At 41.2% G+C, this 10,091-nt stretch overlaps 1 long non-coding RNA gene across 3 annotated transcripts; it reads right to left on the reverse strand.

The window, feature by feature from the left end:
- Positions 1–2,433: 2,433 nt before the first annotated feature.
- LOC105440999 lies at positions 2,434–8,865 on the reverse strand. 3 transcript variants are annotated; one of them, XR_004064747.1, is made up of 5 exons: positions 8,662–8,865; positions 5,787–5,879; positions 4,401–4,537; positions 3,464–4,111; positions 2,434–2,971 (listed from the first exon to the last, which is right to left on the reverse strand). It is a non-coding gene; the product is annotated as an uncharacterized LOC105440999 (long non-coding RNA). The 3 variants fall into 3 exon arrangements; XR_004064746.1 differs by having other exon boundaries at positions 3,464–3,580; positions 8,662–8,787; XR_004064748.1 differs by having other exon boundaries at positions 2,434–2,993; positions 3,464–3,580; positions 8,662–8,787.
- Positions 8,866–10,091: the final 1,226 nt, after the last annotated feature.

Consider the following 10,091-nt stretch of genomic DNA (forward strand, 5'->3'; position numbering starts at 1 on the left):
TTCCCAAACCTTCATCAACTCATTCTCCAGTCGGCCTGCTTATTCCGCCACCCGCCCCCCCCCCCCTCCTCAATCTTCCTTCCCTCCACCCCGCACGCGCTCTTTCTCCCTCTCTCTTTCCCTTCACTATCCTGCGCTAGCTCTTCTTATTTCCCCTCATTTCCTAAACGCTCCACGGAGTATACGCCCTTATTCCCTTACCCGGCCGGCCGCCCTCTTAAATCCAAAGAATGCCCCCTTTCGCCTCCTCCCCACCTCCGCTCCCTTTTCTCCACGTCTTATTAATGTTGGTCCCTCTCTCGATCCCCCTTTCTCCCTGCTTCCCCTCTCAAGGCGCGGATCCAGGATTTCTTAGGGGTGGGGGCCCAATTTTTTTTCTTTTTGCTCCCGGAAATTTGAAAATCGCGCCAGCCGAAAATGCGCTCAGTGGGGGGTTGGGGGGGGGGGGGTGGCGGGTAGTAGTGAGCACATTTTTTTTGGGGGAAGCCCTCTAAAATTTGCATCCCCCCCCCCTCCCCCTTGAGCGCCAGGGGGGGGGGGAATCTCCCCAAAAAGGTAAAATTAACGTGTTTTTACACGTTTTATTTTTGAAGGGGGGGGGGACGGCCCCCCCCCCCCCGATCCGCCACTGCCCCTCTCTTACATCGCTCTCTCAGCTCCACCGTTCCTCTCTGTTTCCTCTACTTTTTGTTCCCCCTTTAACCTCCCGTTAGTGGGGTAGTGAGCACATTTTTTTTTGGGGGGAGGGCCCTCTAAATTTTGCCCCCCCCCCCTTGAGCGACAGGGGGGGGGGGCGTGGGGGGGTGGGGTAGGGTAAATTACTTGTTTTTACATTTTTATTTTCGAAGGGGGCCCCCCCCCCCCCCCACCCAGATCCGCCACTGCCCCTCTCTTACCTCGCTCTCTCAGCTCCACCGTTCCTCTCTGCTTTCCTCTACTTATTGTTCCCCCTTTAACCTCCCCTTAGTGGGGTAGTGAGCACATTTTTTTTTGGGGGGGGGGCACTCTAAATTTTGCCCCCCCCCCCTTGAGCGTCAGGGGGGGGGGGTAGGGTAAAATTAACGTGTTTTTACATTTTTATTTTCGAAGGGGGCCCCCCCCCACCCAGATCCGCCACTGCCCCTCTCTTACCTCGCTCTCTCAGCTCCACCGTTCCTCTCGCTTTCCTCTACTTATTGTTCCCCCTTTAACCTCCCCTTAGTGGGGTAGTGAGCACATTTTTTTTTTGGGGGGGGGGGCCCTCTAAATTTTGCCCCCCCCCCCCCTTGAGCGGCAGGGGGGGGGGCGTGGGGTAAAATTAACGTGTTTTTACATTTTCATTTTCGAAGGGGCCCCCCCCCCCCCCCACCCAGATCCGCCACTGCCCCTCTCTTACCTCGCTCTCTCAGCTCCACCGTTCCTCTCGCTTTCCTCTACTTTTTGTTCCCCCTTTAACCTCCCCTTAGTGGGGTAGTGAGCACATTTTTTTTTTGGGGGGGCCCTCTTAATTCCCCCCCCCCCCCCTTGGTGCTCAAGGGGGGGGGGGCGGGGCATCTCCCCCAAAAGGTTAAATCGACGTGTTTTTACACGTTTTATTTTTGAAGGGACGGCCCCCCCCCCCCCCCCCCCCGGATCCGCCACTGCCCCTCTCTCACCTCGCTCTCTCAGCTCCACCATTCCTCTCTGTTTCCTCTACTTTCTGTTCTCCCTTTAACCCCCCCCCCCCCCCCATTAATTCCTCTTTTTCCCCTGCTTTCACAGAGTCTATATCACCTCCCATTTCTTGGTCTTCCTCCTCTTTCAGCCTAACATCATATATCGGGCATATATCATTATTATCGTCCCACTCATTTCTAGCCCTTCCTCCATTTCCTTCCCCATTTCATCCTCTTTTTCCTCACTCAATCCATCTCCTCCCTTCTTCCCTATTCTACTCTATATACCTCTCTCTTCTACCTCCTGCTCCCGCCCTCCTTTACCCCTCCAATTCTGTTTTCCACACTCAGTCTCCTTCTCACCTCGTCCCCTTCTATTCTCTCGATCCTCCTTCCCCACCCTCTCTAAACTCATTCTATCGCCTCATTCGCCGTCTTGCTCATCGTGTTGATATAGGTGATATATTACTATATTATCCTTGTCTCCTTATGTAGAAAACAAAACCTGTTACAATACAAAATATGGGGCACCTATCCCTCTTCACCAACCTCTCCCCGAATCAAAGAATATGTACAACACATGGTTGGGAGGAACAAAAATTAAAATTTCCTCATAAAAGGAATCAATGTTACTGATCATGCTGAGCTTATAATGCAGTCGCTTGTCTTCACACATTCTTTATATATGAAACAGCCCCGGCAACTGAGTGGCCGGTGGCCGCCTATCACACTGCCCAAATCGCGTTCCAGAGAAGAACAAAGTCCACACAAAGAAATAAAATTCTCGACAAGAGTCAAGTGTTGAAGTGGATAGTAACTTTATTACAATTTATTACATATAATCATGAAAAGTCACATCTATGGGCTGGAAGCCCCCAACTCTGCTAAAACTTTAGCACCTCATGGCGGCAAAGGAAATGAGGTATGAAACAAATTCAGGAACTGCTTCCCATTTTATACCTTCTGACACGTGTGTTGCCCCTTAATAGGGCGTGTCACTACGAGGCATTGCGTCAAATTAATCCCTGGAACCATATACACCCATATTAAAAGGAAATTTATTAATTTTGCGAACTTAACCTCCAGAGTTGAGCTCACCGGACCCACCATTACTCCTCTACAATCCATTGATGTGTATTGCATGTAGTCCACAGTCAGGAGGGTCACAAACCCCTCTACATGTACATCCACTGTCACATCTTGATTCTTGAGATGAACTCGGTAGAAGTATCCACATTGTTTTGGAGTTGCATGCTCCTTCTGGTGACTGCTCCCCCCTTCAGCTACTAGTACAGAAAAGTCCAATGGCATCCTTGTACGCAATTCCGACACGCCGGCTGTTCATGAATAAAATATAAACTATTTTCAAATAGTATACAACTTTAGGAAGTCAAGCTGACATCATCAGTGTATTTCTTCTTCTTTTTCTTCTTGTTCTACTTCTTCTAGTAAGTAATCTTCAAAGAGTTATTCGTTTTATAAAAACATATTGTTCGTTCGACAGGAGTACATTCCTTATTTTCCATGCTTATCAGCCCAACGACAGATCCCAGATAATTATAATAATACATGGTCTTCATGGTCTGAAATGAAATTACTGTATTACCAAACATGCTTTTCATTACTAATATACTACGTTTGCGTAAAAGATCTAATTAAACATTCAGACCATTGTTTTTATGTTTAAAATCACCAATCCAAACGTTGAACTTGGGTTACTGTTGTTAAGAAAATATATTGTGAAAGTGGGATGGGTTGCATGTGGTAAGGATGTGTTGCATGTTAACAATTGCAACAGAAAGTTCTCGCTCTTCTATGGGGCGACTTACTTCAGACACTGTCATCTGGCCTCCGAGCTTTAGACAGCAAGGTCCTTGTCTACCATATCATTGTGAGCTTCTCATTCTACCCTTCATTTGCATGAAATACATTACATGTACAGGCACCTGTTTGTATAGAGACATAAAATAAATTCACTTTTACGGCATGTTCATGAAAGCAATGTGAAGTACTAATTATAAAGTGAACAGCAGGGTAGGGTTCTTGCAGAATTTCTAGAACTCGCAGTAAGGGTGTAATAAATATAAACTTTGAACAATACTGGTATGTAGAAAGGGATTTAGGGTAGCCCGAAATTGGGTCTGGCAATGTTTAATACATTTAGGGTTGACATTATGTTTAGCAATGGATCCAGGATTAAAGTTAAGAATTCATTTTGTGTTACAACATAACCAGTACATAAATGCCAATAGAGCACGTTGTAAAAATCGCTGAATTCTTTTAATTGGTAATACAGTGCTACATGTTTCACAAACTGCAGGCCAGTGTGTTTTTACTTTATAAAATCTATTTTAAATGATACTGTGTTACATACTTTTTTCTCTTCCACTCTACATCATGTTTCTGCTTTCACAATACAGAGGAAGATTTTAAAACTACCATTGATGAGTAAAAGATACATGCAGCTCCACCAGCACCTGGAAAATCAAGTTGTAGAACACCTTCTCCTGAGACAATTGCTTCACATAATTTTTCTACACTATTAAACTTCATCCCTAGGCCTAACCCTAAACCTAAACCACCTTAATCACAATTCCAACCCTCAGTCTAACCCTACACCTTTGACAAAATAAAGCCTAGAGTAGTCGTTGCAGGAGCAAATGTTGAGTTACTAAAAATGCCATGACAGACTCATATGCTATGAATTTATCTCTGTTTCTTTCCCTGATTTGTTAAAAAAACATTGTAATATGCATTATGAATTACCAGTCCATTGTGCTTCGCTCATATATTGCCAGGCACAAGAGGCCATCGCTTAGAGGTAAGGGGCAGAACATCAAGACTGGAAGTGGAACCTCAAGGCACCCCATGATCTCTCAACAGCAAGCCCTTCCTCTCCATCTCTGGAACCGAATTATAAAAATATTCAATAAATATTAACCAAATATGTAAGAATACACAAAAATTGCATTATTTTTTTTTCTTCAATTGTCTTCAATGTTTACTTTCTTTTTCAGCAAAATATGAAGGTCAATTATTTTCTTTTTGCTTGTCATTCTGTTTCGTGTATAGGGCCATTCCATGGTAACTCGCGTTACACCTAATGGGTACATTGACACGATAATGTGCCTATATCTTTAGAACTGCTAGGATCTGCAAGATACTTTTTTCAAACATGGACAGGGTAGATATAGAACAACTGAATGAAACAAAAAAGAAATTGAAGAACAAACATTTTTAGATTCTTGGATTATTGAATTTTGGTAACTCGCGTTACAAAAAAAGGACATGGTCAATTCTATGAGACCCTCTTTTGGCAAAGTCTCCTCATACTAGACAATCTTGACAAAATCTTTCCTACGTTGATAGTAGGTTGAGACTTACTAGTATAAGATCACAATATTAAAGATAAGAAACAATGGACTAGTAAAATGCAGGAAGCAAATATGTCGGTAACTCGCGTTACATTTTGTCCGGAGGCCATTTTCACCCCTATGTAATAGATTAAATATCCCAGGACCCCTTAGAAAAGGCTTAGAATATGGAAATATATTCATCTTTTTCAATTTAGCGAAATTTTCAGGAAAAAATATTACAAGAATCCTGTGTAATCTGCAATAAATTGGTTTTTTTTCATCTACAGTCCCACATGTACGTTTTTGATGATGGTTTGAGATCTTAGGAAATCAACGAAAAAGGAAAAATAAATTGTATTGAATTTGAAAGGCCCTAATGTTTTATGAACATCCATGGCATAAGGTTAGTGATAAATCAAAGAATTAACATAAGAGGTACATTTCTTTTTTTGATGTCATGTCCTTCTTCTCATGGAATGGCCCTATAGGACTCCCCCCCCCCCCCTCCCCCCATCCCTTCTTCAAGGCCTTCAAATGTTAATTATAAAAAAAATATATATTGGAAGTTAAAATACACTATAAATAAACACTACAGCAACTTGTTAGTAGACATCTTGTTGCACACATACCATGTAGCCACCCCTGAATCGATACTTCTCATACCAGCCCTTTGCATACCCCTCCAACTTGGCCTTATTTAATGCCCTCACCCATTTAAAAATTTCCTTTTACTTGACTAACTAAACAGGTGAAGTTTTAAAAAGTCCAAGTTAAAAAAAAAATTAAAAAAAATTACCTTTTCTTGTTGTGGTCCGTTTTCTCCAGGACATTCTTGTTTCAGGCACATACTCAAAGAAGCAAGCATATGGTAATACACTCTGTATATTTCCTGTAAAAGAGAGGGGGAAAATTTATTCTTAAAATAGCTAGGTTCACATTCAGACTCAGTGACTGAAAACAACAGTCACTGCTACAATGTTTGCAGTCTAAAGACTGAGAGTAGAGACAGAGTCTTGACGTAAACTAAGAGACATAGAGTCAAGACTGCGCCAAAAAAAGATCAATACTCTAGAGTAAATTTAGAAACCACTAGCATGACTAGGCACTAGACTACACTTCACTGCAGAGTGCAGTATACTTCTTCTCCTTCTTGAAGATAATCTGCCTCCTATCCTTCAATACCGGTACTGAAGATTCTTGCAGATGCCGTATATTCATGTATATATATATATATTCGGCCTGAGTGGGGTGTGCAGGTAGACCACTACATCAGGTTTTTCCCCTATTCTTATACGAATAGTGCCGTGGGTTCTTAACGTGCAAGGGTAGTGATTATCCTGTACACGGGGTCTCCTTTTAACATCCTATCCGAGACGGATTGTTTTCCATGTAACATAGCCTGCGTCTATGAAACAACAAGGGGAGGGGCACGTTAACACACAACGCTTGCTTTAGTCATCCGCCTGGGTGCGATTCGAACCCAAGATCTTTGGGCCGACAGGCAGACGCTTTACCGACTGAGCCAATTTGCCTCCTAGTCCTCCTACTGTCTACCGACTAGACTCTAGATTATTTACATTTCTATTTTAATTCTAACTTAACTAAAGTCTAGTGAAATCTTTACTCCAGGGAGCTCCGTCACCGAAGCCCTTCGGAGGCCGTAGGCGGAGTTCTCTGAAGCATGTACATGTATAGCATGGAGTAAGTGAAATCTAAACACTGTTTGGGGGTTTGCAGTTTATTGCAGGAGTTGTTGTTTTGGCTGCTTACAGCTTAGCCTGCCCTTGAAATAAAAATGGAATTTTCAATTCTAAATTTATTAAATCCGACAGCCAAGTCCGGATAACAGCAACGGATGACAGTAGATCTACTACTACAGTATACCACTCCAGCAAAGTATAGACTGATATAGACCGAAAGCTTCAGTCTCTGATATCGACGGTTGTTCTGCTGAAATTGCATCTGGCTCATCTGACCGCCTCTATACATAGACTGAAGTACGTCCTATGGTGACTGAGTGGAACAAATGGTTTGGTTCGGCAGGACCGCGATGAATGAGATATGCAACAAGATTTTTACTCTTTACATCCTCATATATTCACTTTGGCTGTAAAATTACATTTGACTATATTAACAAATAAAAAATAACAAAGAAATATCTACTTTGACTTACGATAGCTTGCTCATTTAGATCCTACATTAACAAGTCAACGCAAAGCGTAGCATCCCCTCGCAGGGTACAAATGGCCTATATACATGTACATCAGAACAAGTTAACTCCATTGGACTATACTATTATATTACTAGGCAAGGAAGTTAACCACATTTTCACATATATGACCTTTCACCTTTCACCTACATACTCGGAAATTAAACTTAGCCTGTATTTTGATATCATGTACCTTCATATCAAATTTCATTAAAATCCGTCAAACATTACCGAAGTTATTGATCGGAATCCAAAATTGTTACGGACGCACGCACGGACGCACGGAAGGGCGGACGGCAGTGTTTCTATATCCCCTCCGACTTCGTTGCTAGGGGATAATGATTAATCCGAGAAAGTCTTGTAGTCAACATGATTCGTTGTCAGCCACCTGGTTTTTAGATGATGAATATTCATTTTTTCTAGACTAGTACTAGCCTAGATCTAGTAGTAGTAGACCTCTAGGTGTCATCAATTGTCACTAGATCTAAGTAAAGTACACATTTTGAGTGAAATCAGCTGAGTTTTGTACAGTGCTGTGTGAAATGTTGAGAATCAATAGCACAGCTTTTAATACACAGCCAGGACGCAGGAGGCGAGTTTGCTCAGTTAGTAAAGCGTCTGCCTGTCGAAGCAAACATGGAGATATAGATCTAGGTCACGTCTAGAATAGCGCTTAATAGCGCCTTTACTTTAGGCCTAAGCGCTTTACAACAAGTATATAGACCCTAAATATTATGAGATCTACTATCCTTCTTCTTCAAGATAATCTGCCTCCGGCCTCCTTCAATACTGAAGATTCTTCAAGATGCCTGCCCTAGAATCTATACCATTGCCATAGAGGCCTATAGGCCTACTTTAGTACTAGACCCTAGGCCTGATTGGGGTGTGCATGTGGACCATTACACTAGGGTCTAGATTTCACTACTTACTAGACCTCTAGCTATAATTTATAGCTACGAATAGTGCAATGAAATGGATCTTTGCAAGGGTGGTGACTCTCCTGTACACGGGTCCTCCATTTAACGTCCTATCCTGTTTTCCACTTGACATAACCTGCGCCTATGAACAAGGGAAGGGGAACGTTAACACACTTCAGTCATCCGCCTGGGTTCGGGTCGAACCCGGGATCTCCCTTCTTAGATCTAGACTAGACCTATATAAAAATTAAATATTATTTATTATTATTATGCAGCTAGACTATGTGTGTTCAGTAGACAGTAGGCCGTAGGGTCTGTTGCGAAAATGCCCGGGAGTTCTAGGGCGGGCACTACATGCAGCTTCCGCTCTCAGGTCGCGCCTGAAATTGGGCAATTTAATTAGATCTAGATCCGTCTAACTTACTTAGGCCTACTCATGCACTCGCCCCGGCACACGAGCTCTAACTCTCAGGATCAATCTTTGTTTAACCTCCGGAAAGTATTCAAATATCAAAAAATACGGAATAAATATGACATGTACTTACAGGATTTCTACAGAAAACCGTGTCCAGCACCGAAGTTGCCTAGCTGTTACTGTATGTGTACAGATAAGGTCGTTGTTTACGTTTTAGTTGGATATAGGCGCGCGCTAGAGCGAGCGCGACAGTGCAATTAGACTCGTTCGCGAACTATCAATACATATTATTGACTATATAAACTTGTTATTTGTTTTATGAAACGGATTTTTACTTCTATCGCAGATTGAATTCTTAATTAGATGTGTTATAAATAACAAATTTGTTATATTTATTTGATTCTGAGTTCAATGCTGCGGATATATTCGAGTCTCTTAAGACTTCTGGTGCATTTGAGTCTTGAACAAGACTATTCAGTCGCTACCCCTTGGTAGGCTGTTCTTAAAGAAAAGATCCGCAATTGTCAATGACTGCTAATTTGTGTCGATCACGTTGTCATTTAAGTTGTAGGCAGTTTTGTTTGTTAAAGTTCTGTTTCAAAGGGAAACAATTATCTTCATAAGCCAATTAAGTCGAATTCAGAAGAATGTTAGATGGTGCAGAGGTACAGCTCAATTAGACTATACTGTGAAACTAAGGTCAGTATATAGCTAGAGAAACACTGATAATGAATATATGATGATGACGATAATAATAATAATAGTAATAATAATGATAATAATAACAACAATAAAAACTTACAATAATGATAATAAACCATATGCTTGAGGCTTGGAGCTTTTATGTCACTGAGTCAATTCAGTTCGCACCATTTGACAGTTTTGGTTAAATTATGCTCTCGCCAGATCAGACATTGAATATATATTTTTCAAATTAAAACTTTGTATGTATTTAAAAACAAAATTGAATAGCGGAACTACAATTCATCGCCCCAGATTTAATACCGCTTGAACACTCATGCTGAGGATCAATTTACAAGAAACATAATAGCATATATACCTCAAAGTTAATTGTGCTGAAAATAAAGTTTATTGAGGGGGTGCATTAAAAGAAAACATATGGAGATAATGAATAATAACATATGCAAGGTAAACCAAAAAAGCCCAAATCTATACCATATAGATGAATACCAAGGTTTGATTGTTCTAAAACGACTGCAGGATTAAATAAATTCCTATTATGCGAATGATTTATTTAACATGAAATGGGTATACATAAACATTGTTAATATCGTGATATCCAATAATCATACAACTTAAATAGTTTCATATTATACACACTAAGCAGTGGCAAACCCTACACACACAACAGCTCTTACATCTATTTGTCACATATTGCAGCTATAATCTTCTATAGATTTCTTGTGTTAGAATATTCACCACATAATGTGTATAATTTTGTTAGTTTTACACTAATTATTATGGAAAGACATAAGAACGTATTAGGTTCAACTTTGCATATGAACTGCATAATAAATAAATGGCAGGAAAAAAAAATCT

The sequence above is a fragment of the Strongylocentrotus purpuratus genome, unplaced genomic scaffold (genome assembly GCF_000002235.5).
Source record: "Strongylocentrotus purpuratus isolate Spur 01 unplaced genomic scaffold, Spur_5.0 spur5_scaffold_18, whole genome shotgun sequence".
Lineage (NCBI taxonomy): Eukaryota > Metazoa > Echinodermata > Echinoidea > Camarodonta > Strongylocentrotidae > Strongylocentrotus > Strongylocentrotus purpuratus.